We start from the raw sequence: 21,288 nt of genomic DNA on the forward strand, positions 1-21,288 counted from the left end.
AGAAAATGTAGAATAGAAAGAGAACAAAACATGGGTTGTGAGTTGCCCTGGTCTTAACATTTAAAGGTTGGTTAAAGAGGTATAAATGTAGGAAATGAGGAAAGAAAGGGTTAGCAAAGTAAATAGAAAGAAGACAGTATTTTTTCCTAAAGGCTAAGAGGAGAGTCATTAAAAAATACTTAGTCTGAAAAATAATGTGCTCCAAAGATCACTCTGTGATGAGCTGAAATTCAAAAATAGGAATAAAACTGAAGAATACATGTGGTTAAACAAATAAGTTGAAGTAAAAGAAGTTATTTTTAAAATCAGACATGAAATCTTACAGAGTATGCCTTTTTGAAAAAGAATTTTAAATGTTAATTCCTTTACTCCTTGCCTTACAAGATTAATTTTAATAGTGTCACTGACTTTTTCCAGTTGTTACTCAAAATGCTAAAATCTCCTCTTTTAGCATTTTGTGTTAATTTTATTCATGTCATTGGCCACATGAAGTTTTAATGTGCATGGAATAAAATCCATCAGGCCTTCCCTGTGTGTCTTATTGGTACATATCAAATACTGCTTCAATAGTGAAAAATGATAATAAATTCACAGCATGGTTGGTTACAAAAGCTATGATTTACCTATTCAATTAAAAGCTATAAAACAATCAGAAATCATTTAGTAACATTTAAAATGTTTAGTTTCTTGCCAAGTAATAGAGTAACTGAAAACAATCTCAGTCTGGGCCCTCACCAGATGCTAGACCTGATGGTGGCCTTTTCAGTCTCCAGAATTGTGAGAAGCACACGTCTGTTGTTTTTAAAGTACCCAGCCTTAGGTATTTAGCTAGAGCAGCACGAATGGAATAAGTGTCTAACACGGAGACAGCGCAGAGAGATCAGAGGTGAGAAAAGAGTGGACAGATGGAGTTTTCCATTTTGTTGGTGATGAGAGGGGAGAGAGAAGGGTTCATAAATAAGGTCATGAGCACACAAGCATGCTGCCATGGTTAAGGGTAGGATTTTATTTCTATGTTCATATTTCTGCATGGAAATATATAACCTAGAGTTCTACCACCTTTCTTTCAAAAAGTCCCCAACAAATGCTTTCTTCCCCTTTCTCCCCCAACTCCAATTACTGCAATCAATATGTATGAATCATTCAAATTAAGAAAAACACTGGAGATTGAGTACAAAGATCAGGAGCATTAGAAAATTAGCTGATACCAGAGCCATGCAATTCTCTTTTTAGAAAAGGGAAGAAATAGAAAGAGACAGACTTCTTAACTACCTGGGCCTTATTCTGTGGAGAAAAAGACTGATAGGAAGAGAAAAGTATCTAAGTAATGGCAGAAAAATATTAAGTGGCTCACTATTTGGAAGTTATGGAAGACAAGAAGATTGGTTGTTGAGGACCCCGGACAGGGGAAAGCCCTTTCACAGGTGTTCAGTGGGGAGAAGAGGACCACTTCCCTCTTGCCTAGCATGCTTCTCAGCAGGAGGCAGGCAAGGCTAGGCAGCTCTGTGTATGCTTGCCAATGTCAAGTCCAGTGCTACTCCAAGGGCTGGACCTGCATGGCTAGTAAGTCCTCAGAAACCAAGTCCAAACACAGAGCTCTCCTCTCATTGACTCGGATATCTGTATGTTTTACTTTTATGTTTTTGTTGTCTTCTCACTCATTAAAGAACAAGGGGACAGACAAGGACATTTTTTTTTTTTTTTAGTTAGAAATGAGGGCTGACTCAAGCTCTCTAAAGAGATGCTGTAAGAGACTTGGAAACTTTAAAAACAACAACAATTAAAAAAAAAGCACTGCTAGCTGAAAAACAAAAGAAAGGGGAATTTAGATCCAGTTTCTTTAACAATATGAATATAAGTTTCCTTCATATCTTTTCATGACTTTAATAATGCATGTCTCATTATTGTTGAATAACATTTCATTGTCTGGATATACCCAAGTTTATTACTCCTCACTTATTGATGGGCATCTTGGTTGCTTCTAAGTTTGGGGGATTATGGATAAAGCTGCTACACACACACACACACACACACACACAAAATAGATCCAGAACTGAAACCAAATCTCAACATTTCCAAGATAAGTTTTATGAAAAAGAAAAGAAAATTGTTTTACAATTAAATATGAAGCAGCCCCGAGGTGACTGATTGAATATATTATCATCAGTTTTCCTAGGAACCAAGAAAAGGAGCGAGGGTCAACCCCAGGGAACCACTTAGGTATACTGAAGGCAAAGCATAAAACGTCAATGGAAATAATTGGAAAAACAGCTTCCTTAGGAAACTTGGGACCCATGCATTTTCCTCTTAAATCCAAAATGAGAAACAAAAATTAAAAATGGACAGAAATTTTATTTTTTAAACTAAAGTTGCTCTTGGAAACAAGTAACAAGGACAGTTTGTTCGTTGCAGCCGTCCTAATAAATTTAGGGTACCAAATGTGTAACTGGATGTTTGTTATCATTTGGAAAGATCTTTCTCTTTAAAAGCCCAGACATCTACCAGCAATAAGTTGGTGTCAAGCAAATAGCCAAGCCAAACAGCAGTTGCTTACTATCTGGTGTGCAGGTGGTTGGGGCTATGAAACCACTCTGTAGAGAAGGAATGCCGGGGAGGAGGGAATAAAACAGGGCAGTTGGGAGGGAGGGTGGTGGAGGCCATAAACAACTGTGGAAAGAATGTCGGAACACATACTAAAATTGGGGATGGAGAAGCTTTACAACTTTTGAATCTAAATGAAAGACACACACTAAGCAGACATGATGCAGGAGATGATTTCCAATCATTAATAATAATGGGCAATATTTATTAAGTACTTGGAATGTAACAGATAACATGCTAACTACTTTAAATGTCATCTTTAATTCTCAGAACAACCCCATTTTATTGGTGAAAATTCTGATTCTGAGAGAGATAAAGTAACTTGTCTACATCACAAAACTGGAATCCGAGCCAATAATTAAACCCACATCAGTTTGGACTTTTAAAACCACTGCCTCTTCCCTACCACACACAAAACTGAAATGGAAGAGTTTGTTCATTCTGATTTTATTTTTGTTTTCTGAGACAGAGAAGCAATTCTCATCCCTCTTTCTTTTAGAATTCACCAAGAATTGGGAGATTTAGTAAAAATTGCTAGTACAAACTCCCCTTGAGGAAGAGGCAGTCTGAGAATTTCTGCTCCTTTTGAGTTGTGGTTATGTCCTTGCATTTTCATATAGTGGATATTTAAAGCAAAATGTATTTTGGGTGTACTTAGCCTGTGTGGTTTCAGTGGACACTCCTAAAGCAAGCAAAGGGATGGGTTGTAAATAAAGCAAACATGCAGACAGTACTGTGGCAGGGAGCTCAGTGAATCCCCACGTCTCAGGCTCCCTCCTCACCTCCACCAAATACACCACCATTTTCCTGTGATTGTTCAATTTCACCTTCAGTGGCTACATAAAAGTGTTTTTTTCTCCCTCTTCTTGGAATCAGGGAAGAAATCCTTGCAGAAGAAATCAATGTAGAAACACATGCAGAGGGAGTCCCTCTGATCATAAGAGGAAACATGGAATCTCCATGCCTCTCCACCCACTTCTGTCCCGGAGACTGGCCCACTGGCCTACAGTAGCTCTGTCCAGCAGCCTTCTGGGCCAGGCCTGATACTCCCCACTGGGTTCCGGGAACTCCTTCTCCCTTTGTCCCTTTAGGCTGGGATCAAAACACTCTCCACTCTCCACTCTCCAAGGCTACCTGTGACTTCCCTGTACTCTGCCTACATCTACGAATAACACTTCTTTATGAAACTTTAAAACTTTTCTTACTCATTTTAGGGTGCTGTTTCTTACCAATATCTCAACCAATTGAATTTTATGACATTAAAAATAAAAAAATGTTACATACCCAAAGTCAATGAAATCAGCATCCTATGGAGACATCTTCACTCCCATGGTCACTGAAGAACTATTTCACAATAGCTAAGACATGGAAACAACAAAAGTGTCCACAGGAGGAGAGATAAAGAAATTTTGGAATATTTATACACTGCAATATATTTAACTTTTAGGAAGAAGGAAATCCCACCATTTGTGACAATACAGATGAACCTGGAGGGCATGACACTAAGTGAAATAAAACAAGCACAGAAAGAAAGAAAGTGCATGATATCACTTATATATGGGTCTTAAACAATAAAAAATAAATTTAAAAAGTTAAATAATTTATAAACAATAGAACTGAAACACCATAAGGGTGGTTACCAGGGGCAGGTAAGGAAAGGAGAAAAGTAGGTCATTGGGTATAAACTTGCAGATATGTAAGATAAATTAGTCTAAAGAGCTAATGTACAGCATGAGGGCAATAGGTATTAAGTATTAGAAATCCTATAATGGAGTAGATTCTCGGTGGTCTTACCTCAAAAAACTTTTAACAATGGAAAGTAAGGGACCTATGTATATCAAAATGTCATGTGTGCACCTTCAGTAGATACAATTTTAAAAGATTTTATATCAGGAAAATACTGTAAGAGTCCTCCCTCAACTTCATGGAATCCTCCTTTCACACTCCACCTTTTCTCCCTTGGATTCCATATTCTCAACACTTCACACTCAAATCATCGTTTTCTGACTTCACCCCATGACTCTTGATTCCTATGAAGCTCCCACCCTCCACCCCACCACACCTCTTTATGCCACCTTCATCCCTCACTCTCAGGGTGGCCTAAGGAATCATCCACATCTCTGTCAGCTTCAGGGTGCTGCCTTATTCTGCCAGCACCTCTAAAGGATTTCAGTGTCCCCCTTTCTCCACCAAACCATGATTCCAATGCAGAGTTTCCAAATAACATTCTACTTCATCTTCAAAGCCTTTATTATAAAATCTCAATCTATTTCTGTAAAAGACCAGATTTTTTCACACTCATAACCTCAACACAACACAAATAGTGTTCTCCAGCTCTTTCTGCATGTTCCAAACTTGTCTGGATGAGTCTTATATAAATATATGTCCCATAATTCACTTGTATTTACCTATGTACACAGTTACCTGTTGTGGGACAGCCATGTCTTCTTCATGAAGTGCATTGTCAGTGACACTGGATGCTCAGAATCTATATCTTAGACTGCAGAGTGGAGAAGCAAAATGTATAGTTCTGGTTTTCTCTCTCTTTCTTCTCTCATTTGTTCTTATTAAAAGAGAGTCCCTAAAAATTTTGTCTCACCGGATTCATTTTCAACACATAAGTTATTCAATGTTCATTCTACATTTGAATCAGCACGGAATGTGTAATAACAGGAAAAAGAAATATACAGACTCTCTGTGCTTGGCATGGCAATGTGTCATGTGGCTAGGAAGGTATGTCTGGGAATATCATATGGCCATTACTCAACCAGGACACAGAAGAGCTTTGTATGGCATCCCTCACTGTCCAGCCCCAAGTAGCAGACGTTCAGCTGAGTTGGCTCACGTTGACTGTGAGAAGTTTCAATCTAGTTCATGAAATATTTTTTTAACTGCAAAATATGCATTTTTCCCAAATGAAAAAATTCAATCGCTTCTTTATCCTTACTCCCAATTCCAAATCATCTGTTGCTTCATGGGACCCAAGTTAAATACAACCCAACTTCCTTAATTCTCACAGCACGCATGAGCACTTGGAATCTCCCCTTAAAATATAAACTCATGTTATAACTAACTACCATTAGTTGAACGTTTATATATTTTACAACAACCCAATAAAGGAGTTACTGTTAGTATGCCTATTTTACAAAGGTTACCAACAAAGTTTAGTGTATTGAAGACACTTATCTAAGTTCACACAGTTAAAATGTGGAAAACTGAATTCAAATGCAGGTCTGTCTGTTGCCAATTTCATATGCCAAGTTCTTTACCACCACCCTATACTAACATGTTAGCGCAGACAAGTGTTAACTTTTTCAATGAAATGCAAAACCAAGACAAATTTATTCCAAAAATATACTTAGGGCTCTTATCTTTTTACATCACCAAAAGAGCCATACCACATGACAGGATGACAACAGGGTGAATTGTAGTCAAGAACAGTCCTTGTATCATTTCAAGACAAGGAGAAGCAGAAAAAAAAAATTGAAATAGCTGTGGACCTTGAAGCCAGGAATAGCGGATCTCCCCTTTATGTTTTACATCAGAGGCAATGGGAGGCTGCATTGCCTCTTGAATTGTGTCCCCCAAAAGATACGAATGATAGGATTTTCTATGATGGAGTCAATTCCCAACAGATTTTAGACCAAACCTCTGATTTGTCAAGTTCTGTTGAAGACTTTTGTCAAGTTAAACTGGTTTGGGAAGAGAGAGGTCATTAATCCCAGAGTTAAGTCAGTTGAAAAAATGATGAGGGGTGGGTACCCACAAATGAGCAAAGCTGGAAAGTGACTTTGGATTACTGATTAGTAATCCAAGTGACTTTGGATTACTGATTAGTCCTCATGCGTTTTCTTTTCAAAGAACACAGCCACAGCCATAAGAAAATAACCCAAATATACAGCATATACAACAGAATTAAAGTCAACCTTAATCTTGACTGCCTAACCATCAGCAGGCAGGAATAAGATCTTATCTCACCTTACACCAGCCAACAACAAAGGATATAGGAGTTCCTCAGTTTTGTGATTTGTGAATTTCTTTCCTTTTCCTGAAGATTTAAGATAAATAAATTGGGAGGTTCTGTAGTTAACCTCCAACCCTTGCAGTTTTACACAAATGCAGCTACAAATTATCTTATAAAAACCAAGTGGAACCATTTCACTACATTCAGCATGACAACTTGGGGGAACAGCAAAACAGCTAGCAAGGGGTCCTAAATCCTCCTCCTGGTTATTTATGTCTATAAGCCTGCTATAGTAACTCACACTGAATAAACAATTTAACCATGACAAATACTTGGGACCACCCAGACACTGTCCCTCTCCTCCCAATAATATATATAATCATATTCATTCATTGTCTGTGAGTGATGATGAGGTGTTTTAGCCAGCTTTTTTGATGCTGTGACAAAAAGATCTAACCAGCACAATTGTAGAAGTGGAAGAATTTACTGGAGAGCTTATGGTTTCAGAGGTCTCAGTCCAGAGACAGCAGGCTCCATTTCTCAGGGCTCAAGGTAAGGCAGAACCTCATGGTGGAAGAGTGTGGTTCAGGGAAGCAGCTCACATGATGACCAGAAAGCAGAGAGAAAGATCTCCACTTGCCAGATACAAATATATACCCCCAAACCACGCCCCCAATGCCCCACCTCCTCTAGCCACACCCACCTTCCTTCAGCCATTACTCAATTAATCCCATCAAGTGATTAATTCACTGATTTGGTTACTGCTCCCATAACCCAATTATTTCTTTTCTAACCATCTTGTATTGCTTCACATGTGAGCTTTTGGGAAACACCTCACATCCAAACCATAACAATGCGTCTTCAGAGCCAAAAAGACATTACCAAGGAATTATATGCATGGAGATGTAACTGCATGATCCAAGCAGTCCTCTCCTCCTTCAGGATCTGTGAGTATCCTGAACTGGTGTGGCCACACTGGGGTCTTCCTGAGGGTCTAGCAGCTTGTCACATTGCTCTAGAGTGGCCGATAGTTCTTAATGCCCCACAGTTGAAGCTGTTAGCTAAGCTTTGGTTTTATAGAGACTGTCTGCCCAAAGCTAACCTCTATCCTGTCCCTGCCTTATCCTCTATTTCTCAGACTTAGACTTTGGGTGAAACCTATTGCTGATCAAATTAGGAATCAGTATATAACTCTGTGTAGCCCTATATTTGCCTACCTATATGATGAATATGCAAGGCTCTAGCTCAAAGGTGGCTCAGAGGCTGCCATACCAGCATATTCCATATCAAATTGGCAAAATCCAAATTACATATTTTATTTGGAGAGGTATAAATACTAGGTGAATCCAAAGTCACTGGATCATTTAAGGTGAGGCTGTCAGTTGCAAAGGAAGCATGCTTACTCTGGAGAGTCTTATTTCTGAATTCTTGAGACCTAGAGAGATTGGGTTTCTTCTGAAACCATTTCCATAATACCCCACATTCCTGTGATTCTGGTGCAGCAACCTGCCAGTGTTGAAACAAAGCTACACAGCCCTCATTAAAAGAGCCTATGAAGGCATCTATTAACCTCAAAAATGAACAAAAAACCATAAGGGAAGTACAGACAGTCCTCCACTTACAATGGTTTGACTTAATGATTGTGTGACTTTAGGATGATGTGAAAATTATATATATCGATTACAAATCATATTTTGAATTTTAAATTTTGATCTTTTCCTGATCTAGTGACATAAAACAACCATTCTTTTCACTTTTGATATAGTATGCAGCAAATTACATGAGATATTCAATGCTTTATTATAGAATGGGCTTTTTGTTACATAATTTTGTTTAACAGTAGGTTAAAGTAATTGTTCTGAGCACATCTAATACAGGTTAGGCTAAGCTATGGTATTCAGTAGGTTAGGTGTATTAAATGCATTTTTGCCTTACAATGTTTTCTACTTATGATGGGAATCAGGATAAAATGCCATCAAAAGTGGAGGTGTATAAATATTTTAATGCCATGTTAAAGATGTAGAAACTGTCACATAAGCTTAAGTGTTTCCCAAGTCCAATGAATAGTCAGTGAAAGAGTCTGTATGTACTGGGGCAGGTTCCTGGTTCTTCAACATGAATATCAAAGGCCACCCCTCACAAAGGGAATCCACAGGAGAGATTCCAACTGTCAAATGCATCTGGAATGGTTCTCCCCCCATCTTTAATCCATCCAAGTCCAGTTCTTCAAGATCTTCAAGTAGTAATCAGCTAACTGATGAAGATGGCTGCCATGGAGCAGGGGAGTCATGCTCCCTCTCCTGGGACCATTGTACTCCCCCTTAAGCCCTGCCCAAAGCTCTGCAGTTGAACTTTGGCTCAAATGTTGGAGTATCAAGTATGGAAGAGAGGACAGCTGTGACTCCAGGTTGAGTGTGTTAATAATATCTGGGGTCCAATGTGCTTAAAATATGCTTAAAGAATACTTCATCTTTAAGTATTATTTGATAATAATAAACAGCAAGACATTCCCACCAATTTTTAAGTTTCAGGAGGGAACCAGGATCTACAGAGGCAGAACTTTGAAAGGGTGTTTTTGTAGGACAGACACCTTTACTGGTCGCCATCAGCATGGACATTTAACCAGCAGGAACAGAATCATTGCGGGATTTGTGTCTTGCCCTCTAACAGGAAGAAGGTGATTAGTGCACAGTATGAGTAGTAAAAGACTCAACTGGGAGAGAATCCTGGCACTTTCATGAGACTAATAAAGCCAGTATCCATCAAAAAGGCTGGCACATGCTGTTCTCTCAGCAAATGATTTCCACTTATTTCTCATACAGTGATGAAAATAACAGAAGGGTTGCACATGGTGATGTAACCGTGGAAGCACTTAGTAGATTTTCACTGAATAATATAAATTAGGTGAGCACCCAGAAAGAAAGAAATCTTCTATAAATATTGAAAGACCAAAAGAAGAATAGCAATCAATTAATAGACAGTCACCACTTCTAGTCACTCTCAGACCACAGTGGCTTTCAAATAGCACGTCTCACAATCTGAAATCATTGGCTTTGTTCACTGTTGTATTCCCCAGAACTATTTGCCTGGCATACAGTATGTACTCAAAAAATGTGCATTGAATAAGTACACAAAAATAAACACATACAAACATGCATAAATATTTATAGTGTTGAATGATTATATATTGAATCAATAAATAAAAGTAAACTACTCAGAAGGTCCTATGGCAAGTTCAGTATATAAATTATAAGGACTTCTTTCAGGTCCAATAAAATCACACTCTGGCTACGTGACCTTGGCAAGTTCTTTGATATCACTTTGATTCATTTCTTCAGCTAATAATAATAATAATAATATCATTCTCCTCAGATTGCCATGAAGACTACATAGTTCAATGTGTCTGAAAACAAGGAATAAATTATAGATACCTAGCAAATATTAAAACTCTTACAATGATAAAAATAAGCACAGTGAGATAATGGGATTATTATGCACTTAAGAGCTAAGTTTAGGAAGGGAGGAAGTATGTGGTTAGAAATGATGGTGGAATGTGATGGACATTATTATCCAAAGTACATGTATAAAGACATGAATTGGTGTGAATATATTTTCTATACAACCAAAGATATGAAAAATTGTGCTCTCTCTGTGGAATAAGAATTGTAATGCATTCCATTGTCATATATAAATAATTTATTTTACTAAAAAATAGACCCTCATTCTGAGTCCCACTTTTCTAAGCAGTCCTTTAGTAAAACTTGCTCCTTCCAGATCCTAGAATGCATATCAATTTTTCCTGCTGCCCACCTGAGCAATGCCTACAAATTACAATCTTAACATCTTCTGCTAGCTCTTACTCATTCTTGAATGATGAATGCAGGGGCTAGTTTCTCCCAGTAGTCTTTCCAGATGTTTCCCAGAATCTTCTCAACTCCCACACCCTATGTTGGATCTCTCTCATCTATAATTAGATAACTGAATTACACTTTTTGTTGTTTATTTGTTTGTTTGTTTTTATTTAACCATCAGGGCTAAACCACAAACTCTTAAGAATTGTACCTTTCCTTTAATTATCAGCTGTACCTAGAATAATGTTTGATACAAAGCAAGAATTCAGTAAATGTGTAATGAATGAATTACGAGTGAACAGGACTTAGAAAGGCTGAAGTTTCCAGGGTTAGGTTTGCAGAAAATTCCCTTACTAAGGCAAGTTAATAGTTAAACTTTCTAATGTATTCTAAAGACTGACTCCAATACCTTCAGGAATGTGTGTCCTTGAAAGGGTTAGAAAAATGTCAAGCTGTGCCTGACCATTTATCTATTGAGTGATATTTTCCTCCCTTTATTTTCCTTATATGTCTCCTCAAGCAATAAACAGGGTCTCTCTTCTTACTGTGGCATGAATACAGCACAAACCACGAACTCCACACATTCGTCTTACTAAGGCAACTCTACATGTTTTCCAAAAATGAAGAAATATAAAAGAAGTTAGATGCAAGACGTAGAAGTCATCAGCAAGTTTTTAAAGGTCCCCAAATCCCTAGAGAAATCAATATTTGAGAAATCACTTTGAACTCTGGCATTCAACAACTTTTTGAATGTTCCATACAATGAAAAGTTCCATTCCCATAAACTCAGAAATGCCTTTCTGGGCAAACTTCATATCAGAATGCAATCAAGGTTTATAAATGTCTCTGTGAAGTTTTAATATCATAAAGTTTAGCTATAAAGCGTTTAATATGCAACAGGCTTCTATGCCAGCTGAAGCACTGACTATTTAATAGGGCTCCCACTACAGCATACTTCATCAGCAACAAGAAGAAACATTCTTACAAATCTATAAATACCTGCAATACAACCTTCAAAGGGCTTTTTTTTTTTTAAATCTTTACTACAGATCAGGCTGAGGCAAACTGACATTTGCCATCACTCCACCCAAAGTATGTTCATAGAAAGTTCTTGTAATTCTGTCCTCAAAGAGCTTTTGAAATCCTCTCCTTGTTTGGATGTGTCATTCAGCAATTGTGAGATATTCTCCAGCAGCTTCAGCAGCAGTCTCTCTTAAGAGTTTTCCCCCACCTTGGGAACCACAGAAGCAGATTCCTCCCACTGTCCAAAGTGGTTTGTACATATCCTCTTCAGGTCAGTCCCAGTTGCACCACTGAGACATTGGACACTGGGAGGGGAAATTACATTAACAGAGTTCTGAGTGTGATTGATTTGTAATTGGGGCTTACAGATTGAAGACATGAGTCAATTGAGGACCCCGTTCCCTTTTCTTGCTTTTCCAAATCTAATAGGACTTCATCCAACTAGGGTTTAAAAACAAAAAAAACTACAGAGTCACACCCAAAGCTTATTATTTCATTCTAGCCAGGTTTTCCCTGAAATCTCTTCACCACATAAGGCCCTTTCTCCAACTACCTTTATTAAAATACCCCCCCAATTATGCCATATCCTCTTGCCCCATTTTATTTTTTCCTGAAGTTATCATTCCTTATCACCTTTACTCATTCATCGTCTGTCTCTCCTGGCTACACTGAAAGCTTCATGAAGGCAGGAATTCCTTCTCCCACTCCTTTCTGTGTTGTCAGGGGCTAAATTATTGCTAGCACCTTGTTGACACTCAAGAAATACTTTTTGACTTTAAAATGAATTATGAAGGCAAGCAGTGTGGGCAAATGATGTGAGGGAAAACCAAATTATAACTAGCCCATTTCCAAATACAACATGAAGTCATGTGACTCTTTGTCAGTCTATCTCCCTCCATGTTTTCTCTGCCTGCGTTGTCTGAACTCCCTGAAAAGGCCCCTGTCATTAAACATCGACCACCAATATCCTGTTCTCTCCAAAGCTGCCATGAACCTCACAATGCAGAACTGGTCATGCCCTTCTACATATTACACTTCTTTTTTAACTATAACACACACACACACACACACACACACAAATACCTGTTTGCCTTGTACATAATAAATGTGTTTTCCAAACACATGTCCTGGTATACAGCAGTTACACAACGTGCATTAATTAATAATTATGCACTGATGGTTTTAAAACACTTAGGAAACATTAGTGAGCAAAAATACACAAAGATTCCTAACCTTATTAAAATTATACTCTAATAAATAAATGTAAGCTAACCACTTGTTTCAAAATTGGATTCTTCTCAATGATCTCTGACTTAGCCTATATCCACAAACTTAGCCTTTTACCATCTGATCACCTGAGAAGGGCAATTGTTCATTATGTGGCAAACAAAAAGACCAATCTTTTGTCTTTTAAGGGTTTCAGCCATTCAGTGATATTTCAGAAGTCAAATTGGAAAACACAACTTTTAGTTGGCAAAAATATAAAGAGAGGGAAGTCAAGAATCAAATATTTGTCTAAGACATAGGGTGAGGTCTACTTCATAAAAGGCACCCAGGACAGCAGGAGCACAGTACAAAGAAAGTCAAGGGAGAAGGCATTGACTGGATACTCACCCCAGGACCACCTACCTGCACTGTGCACTGTAACTAGTCCCACAGCAGCCATGGAGATTGGCCTGAGAATTTGTCATATGTGTATATGAAGCTAGGGGAAAACACTCTCAAGTAATAGCAACTGGTGGTTAAACCCATGACCAGCATGAACATGGTTTGGTGCAGTACTTTATTTTATATGGAAGTCATTGAAAGAAGAGGGGTTCTTTGGTCTGAAATATTTGAAGGTCAAAGAAATGCAAAATTATTCAAGATGTTAGGACATCTTATCTTTCCTACGTGACCTCTATGTATAATGGCATGTTATTCTTTTTTCATTAATACCTCCTTGCCCTATTGATAAAGTTTCAATATTCTCTAAACCTCACATTGGAATAGGTCATATGTCGAGCAGAGAGCCATGGAATTTGAAATCAGAACTGTCTCTTATAGGATTATTGACTGGAGATGGTGGCTCAGTGGTAGAATGCTTTACCTAATGTATGAGACCCTAGGTTTGATCCCCACCACTGCAAAAAATAAACAAATCAATAAGTAGAACTATGAGCATCACACTAATAGAAAAATGCTACAATATTAATAGTTTTCTGCTGGAGAATATGAGAAAAAAATATTGCTTTACCTAGCAAGTGTTTCCACATTCATTAAAAAAGCAATGCATTAAATTCCAATATTCAAACTGATGAAGGCTGAATAAAATAATAGAATTTTAGGACCAAAAAGGACTTTATCTCAAGCATCCTTCCAACTATATAATATCAGCTTATATCTTCCCCAAAACATCCCCCTTCAAATCTATACCCAGCTTCTCTTTGAACATCTTCAAGAGAGGTAATTAACTGTTCATTTGTCTTCAAACAATCCCCACATATCCCTAATGGTATTTCATAGCTGATGCCCAGCTATCTGCACTGACTTACACTGATCTGAAAAGAAAAAGAACTTTTTAAAGTTTGAATTCTAAATTTTTTTACAGAAGAGAACTTTCAATGAAACTGAATGGTGGGGACTGTACAAATCAGAGCCAAATGCCCCAACACAATGCTCTCTACTATGTCTCATAATCCCAACAAGAATTAACTAGGGGTTAATTTAATCTGTGTAATGTTTTCAGAGGAGGAAAGAAAAAACTTTCCGCAATTTTTCAAACTATTTACCTTCATGTCCCCTGGAACCTTTTAAATAACATTGCTTGAAAATCCAGTCTGTAAGCTTCCCTTGGCTCCAAGAATTGTTAAAGAATTTATAAGCTGTTTTCTCTCTTATCCCTGGAGCAACTGCCAGGGGAAGCAAAATCCAGGCATTTGCAACTCAACACTGATGAGTGCTCAGCTAATCAATGATCAATGAGGAGGCAGCAGTCATCTTTATCTCAGAGAGGACACCTGACAGGTGATGATAGTCCTCCTGTGCTAATGCACTGGCCAACCCTTTTCTACCACTGTGGTGCCCTGGGCTTTGTGGGGCATCAGGCCCAGGTAATGGTCCAGACAAAGTCAGCTTCTGTCTGCCAAGGCTTCTCTGGAAAGCTCCAGAGGACAGACTGTCTTGGGAGGCTTCTGATATTTCCTGCTGGTGACGTCCAAGTGATGATGGCAATGGAATGCAATGTCCACCTGAGGCCCTGGGGGTAGTATATAACCCTATCAAGGCATTCCAAACAAATGTCCTATTTAATCTTTTAATGCTAGTGGTGGCATTTGAGGGCTCATAAACTATTTTTTAAAAAAAAGATTTTCTGCCTCAGCTCCTCAGAGAGTTTCCAATGAGAACTCTAGCCAGGTCTCTGCAAAGGCAAAAGATTCTCTTAAGTCACCTGCTTGTGGTGGCAAATCTGAGGAATCCTGAGTCCTGGGAAAGGTCCAGTGTTACAGTGATCACTGCAAGGGCAGCCATTGCCTATTCTTCCAGGGCATCCTATGGGACACCTACCTTCCTGACCCCTATGTTAGGACAGGATTTCTCAACTGGGAATTAGGAAAAAGGTGGCAATGATGGTTTTTCTTTTATTCCCCTTTTATATTTTCAAGTTTTCTTATTCTTTCTTCACCTAAATCTAAGAATCTAATAAGTGTTTTTGAAAACTTGGAAACCACAATAAAATGGGATTCTCTACTCTTCTCCCTGATAAATAAATAAAGTCATATGCATTAAAGTGAAAGTGTGTGTACCAACACTAAATTGACTGACCTGAACAAACTCTCAGTTTTCACCTGCCTGCTAATGCTTTCATCTGATTTTTATTCTTTATTAGGAAGCAAAGGGTTGAATTTCTTACTATTGTAATGATAGTCCAGACAATCAAGATTGTTAAAAATAATTTATCTTATTTTAGGATGAGAAAAAGGGGTCAGGATGGCTTTTTTTTTTAAATGACACACAACCAAGGACTTGCCTGGGGCTGCCATATTACAAATTAAAGTATATGATGCTCTTAAAGAACTGACACCACATTTTTTGCACAAGAAAACTGTGGCCCACTGTTAGGCCACATTGTCCAGACCACCAAGCCCCTCAATCATCAACTCTGGTCCTCAACTCAAGGATTTTTCTCAACTTGCTTCATGAATATTAGTCTTATAGCAAAGAAATTGAGCAAATGCCCTGGAAATAGGAATTAAGTTTTCTGCTTATTTTCAATCTCCAGTAGTAAAGCATGATCCCGAAGTTCCTCAGCCACCAGAATATGTATTGGGACTCTATAAAGGGAAAATCTTCCTCTTTAAAGTGCATATAGCTCCTCAGATAGACAGAATCAATTCCTAGCCAGAGGCATTGGTTGAAGTGTTGACTCACACACACAAAAAAGAAATGAGGATAAGAACTAGTGATGCAGAAGCTTAAATTGTGAGCTTAGTGTCAGTCAGCTCTCACCAATGTGACTAAAATACCTGACCAGAACACCTTAGAGAAGGAAAATCTATTAGGGGCTCATGGTTTCATAGGTTCAGTCCATGATGAGCAGAGTCCATGGCTCTGGGCCTGAGATAAGGCAGAACATTATGGCAGAAGAGTGTGGCAGAGGAAAGGTGCTCAACTCATGGCAGCCAGGAAGGAGAGGGAAGGAGGAAGGAAGGGAAAGAGCTAGGGATGGAGGGAGAGAGGGAGGGAGGGGTGGGGGAGAGAGAGACAGGGAGAAAGAGAGAGAGAGAGAGAGAGAGAAGCTAGAGACAAGATACAATCACCAGTGTCATGCCCCCAATGACCTACTTCCTCCAGACATGCTGACCTGACTATAGATACCACCTAATAGTTCACTCAAATTATTAAACCACCAAATGGATTAATCCTATGATGAGGATACAGCTCACAAAATCAATCTTTGGGGGACATTCCAGTTTAAGACAATAATATTTCTTCCTTTTTGTGGTTATATCAAAAACATGTCTGCATCCTCTTGGCAAAGACTACTGTGTGTCATCAAAACCCATTTTCTTTTCCTCTTGGACATACAGGTAAAGTATATCTATAGAATTTGTAGTGAGTGAAATGATAGCAGAGTGAGCTTACCATTCACTGGCCTAGCTGATAAAGCCCTCCTATGCACCTCTCCCCGCAGTGATCAGAAAAATAGAGAAGATTCTCTGGATGTAGAAGAGGTCAGAACACCATGACAGGAGGAGCCTGGGTTCATGAACTACCACCTTAGTGCTTCACAGCAAATTCCCAAGAGTGTCATGAATGAAAAAACTATGTATCACTTCAAGTCTCCAGTGTGATACATCAGCTAACTGAACCTGAGCCACAAATCCTACGAAAGCCAACTCCTCTGGCCACTGAAATGAATGTGTATCGTTGGTGTGGATTTTGGCATAGACTGCTGATATTATTTTCTGTCTTCTCATATTTGATCTGGATCTTAACCAGTTATTTTCAGTAAATACTCTGTACAACAACCCCCTTTTTCATCTAGGATTTTTGCAGTTTCCTTGGAATGAAACATGGTTATGAATAATACAAAAAAAAAATACTTGCGAGATAACTGGTCTCTATGCTCTATAAGCTTCATCTTGAAACAGTTAGTGGGAGGAGGTGATCAGGAAACCGGTTAGGAGAATAGGATTCTAGGCATAAAAAACACGGAGAAGAGTTGTGCCCAAGAGAAAGTCAGGAAAATTTCTGATCTCCAAAATAGAAACCACTGATAAACTACTTTTCGTGCTGAAATAAATATGGCCCAGAAGAGAAGATTCGGCTTAACACTAATAAAAAAATAATTTGGCCTTCCCTTCCATTTTGGACAAATAACTAAACACTTATCTTCTGCTTTGAGAGTCATTGGAATTGCACATAGTATAAGAGGCAAATCTACTTCATAGAAAAGAGAACGGTATAAGACAATGATTGCTATGTAGCACCCATCATTTACTCAAAGTTCCTAGGACAGGAGTGCAAATCACTTGTAGGGATGGAAGATGGGTAGAAACTAAATAGACCAGGTGAAACTCAGAATTTTAGAGTAATTATCAAAAGGTGTCCATAAAATTTACTTTTGATCCAGTTTATTGCAAGCTTTGTATCTTCAACACTATTATAAATGATGAACAGATTAAGAGAATGTCTATAAACACAAAATCCTTCTCAGAAAATATATTTTTTAAGTCACAAGGGAACCTAGATTCTTTGACAGAATCCTTTCTAGGTACCAACTCAGCCTGATTAAGTTGGCATCTCTGAAACATCAGGAGGCAATGGAATGGTTTGCCTTGGAGACCTGGCCAGGGCTGCAGCTAAAGTTCATCAGGTTTCTGAAGGAGGTTGATGGGAAGAAAAGGAAAAAAAAAAAAAGTCTTAAGGATGCCATTGTGAAACTGGGGTGGCAAAATGCAAATAATAAAAAGAAAAAAAATGCTTTCCTTTTCATTTCCATTGTTTTGAAGTTCTCTTTCTGTGCTTGCTAACTTATTCCATTGACAAAAAAGAGGAATAAAATTAATTAATTAGACTTGTGATTTATGATGATTTTTCTCTCTATTCATGGCTTCTTGTGGCTATCATGAAGAGACTGTTTTCTCTGGCCCTTATCTAAGTCCATCCCTGGAATAATCTTGATACAGAATTTATCTCTAGATTTCTCCATCTCTTTTCAGTGTTCTGGGTGAATGTTTTAATTTGACAATGATTTGAGACACTAGTGACTGAGCAAGCAGCCCAAATGCTGGGTGTGTCTCCTAAAGAATCAGATACCCAAAGATTTTTCCCTTCTTGACACTTTATGGGCAGTCATGTTGGACTTGGAAAGTATCTGCTCTGAGACATGTGACTCACCAAAGAAACCCTGGACATTGTACTGTACAGGGCTGATAAAAATTAGATGAAGACTTGAGAAACATGTTCATGGTATCTATACACAGAAAAATAATGAAAGTGGCCTGAAGATGTAGCTCAGTGTTAAAACACTTGCTTAGTATGCACAAAGCCCTGGGTTCAATCCCCAGTAATGAAAAAACAAAAACAGAAAAAGAATGAAAAACTCAATAAGGGGTTTCCTCTGGGAAAAAGAGTTGTGAGTGGTTTTCATATCCCCCTTTTTTAGTTTATATTTTATTTTTTAGCAATGAAAACACATTATTTGAACAATAATATACTAACTATAAAGAAAGAAATATTTACCTTTTTCCCTTTTATTTTTATTTTTTTATCTAAAAGGAAATTGAATGTAACTGCTTGTAGATGAATACCTGAATTCTGGTAGCTCAGGAAGATGCAGTATGGTTAAGGAGGACAGGAACAGATGGTTTCAATAAATGTAGTCAAGAGTTATATAGCCTCAGCCTGCAGAGCAGAGCCTTTATCTGTGTTGGCACCAGGATGTGGATTGAGGTTCTCTGTTTTCTTGTTTTTTTTTTCTATTTTTCCCCCCTGAAGTTTTAGAGGAACCTGCATACTTTTCCTAAATGCATCCAGGCACACACAATTGTCCAAATCAAAATCACATCCAAGGGGCAAGGCAGCCTGGGAAAAGTCATTTGGGGTTCTACAGCCTCTGAAACACCAGCATACACATTGGAGACACACACACACACACACACACACAAACACACACACACACATTTTTGAAGGAAAGTGGAAATGGATTTTAAGCACCAGTAAAACTTTTGGAGGACTTTCATTACACTCAGGAATAAAAGAAAAAGGTGCCACTTTCACCACTTTAATTGCCACTGCACTAGAAGATAAGTCACAATAATAATAATAATTAATAACAATAAAGGGTTTATAGAAGACTGGAAAAGGAACTTGTCCTATTTTTCAGGCAACATAATTTTCAAGATAGAAAATTTAACTGTAAACAAATTGCTAAGGTCTGAATGTTTACATGAAAATAAAATTCAAAATTCATTTGTTGAAATCCTAACCCCCAAAATGATGGAATTCAAAGGCTTTGCAGAGGTGGCACAGCGAAGTCACCTCTTCAGAGGAAGCAGACCTTTTCAGTCACCACATCTTGAGTGTGTTCAACTTGGATTTCCCAGCTTCTTGGACTGAGAGAAATATTTGTTGTTTGTAAGTCACCTAGTTTATGGTATGTTGTTCCAGCACAGCAGACAGATTAAGGCACAAAGGTAAGTTATAAGCAAATGCAACAAAATTGCTGGATATAAATCAACATATCAACAGTATTAATCTTCATTACCAATAACCAGTTAGAAAATGGCATTAAAATAACTTACATGATAGTGACAAATATCCTAATGAATTAAAAGTAATAAAAGGTGCTTAAAATTTATGAAGATCATAAAAAGATTAAAAAAAATAAACAAAATTTTAAAACCTGAACAAATGGGAAGAGACTTCAGGCATATTGAGAAAAGTAGATATCATAATGTAAATTATAAAATACAAAACAACATTATATAAAATATTACATCATGTTGGATGCAGCTAAAGTAACACTTAAAAGTGAAATGTATAGACTTCCATGCACGTATGGGAGGGTGGTGATAAAATTTAATGGCAAAGAGGCATTTGCTTAAGGAAAAATAAAAAAAGAAAACAACAATAGTAGAAATTAGTGGAATAGAAATAAGCATATAAAAAACTATTTTGGGGGAAAACTTACAAAAGAGAAACCTCTACCAGAATTGAATAAGAAACTAAAAAAGGAGGCACTAATATCAAATATTAGGAATAAAAGTGTGGATACAATTAAAAATGCTGAAGATACACAAAAGACAATAGGAGTACTGTGAATAATCTTCTGACAACATATCTGAAAACCCTGAAATATTCAGATTTCTAGGAAAATATATCAATAATTTTTATATTATTTGTTCTTTTTAGTTATATATGACAGTATAGTATATTTTTGACAATTCAAGAGTGATAACCCATTAAAAATAAATCAACAGTTACATTTTTCATAAAGTCAATATCAAATGGTTTTATCAGAAAGTGCCAAGTATTTAAGAAAAAACTCGTTACTACCTTAAACAAAATTTTCCAGGGAATAGAAAAAGGGGAGCGTTCCTCATCTTATTTTGTGAAGCTAATATAAATATCAGTGCCAACATTTGACAAGGGAATTATGAGAAAAGAAAACTACAGGCCAATCTCTCCCAGGAGCAGAGAGAGAAAAATTCTAAGCAAAGCATTCGCCAACTGAATACAAATATAAAATGGATTGTATATCATGATCAAGATGGATGTATCCAAAAAATGTATCCTCTATGGTAATATGCAGGAAAGCAAAATATGTGGATGCACAAGCAGGAGGTAGGAAACAGGTATGTGAGTCTGTGGAACTTCTGGTTGCCTCAATTTTTTTCTTTCAGTAAATTTGATTAGAATACTATCTGGTGAAGGTGCAGATATAGGAGCAAATCTTGGAAATTTGAGGAGAAAGGAGATAAACTATAGTCTCCTAGAAGAATGGGAAAGTAAATGACAGTATGATGGCATTGAGGATTATCTGAGGTTCAGGTTTCTTGAGTTTAAAAATCAATTACTAGAAGGGCTGGGGTTGTGGCTCAGCGGTAGAGTGCTTGCCTCACGTGTAAGGCACTGGGTTCGATCCTCAGCACCACTAAAAATAAAATAAACAAAGTAAAGGTATTGTGACTTTCTACAACCAGAAAAATACTTTAAAAAATCACTTACTAGAGGTCTTCAAACAAAAATTGTCTAAGGATTAGGAGGAAACAAAACTACAAAACTCTCACTGCTCCCAGATGATAGGATGCTTCTTACAGAAAACCCAAAAGATGCTACAACAATCAATATATAAAACTCAAT

The sequence above is a fragment of the Marmota marmota genome, unplaced genomic scaffold (genome assembly GCF_001458135.2).
Source record: "Marmota marmota marmota unplaced genomic scaffold, marMar, whole genome shotgun sequence".
NCBI lineage: Eukaryota > Metazoa > Chordata > Mammalia > Rodentia > Sciuridae > Marmota > Marmota marmota.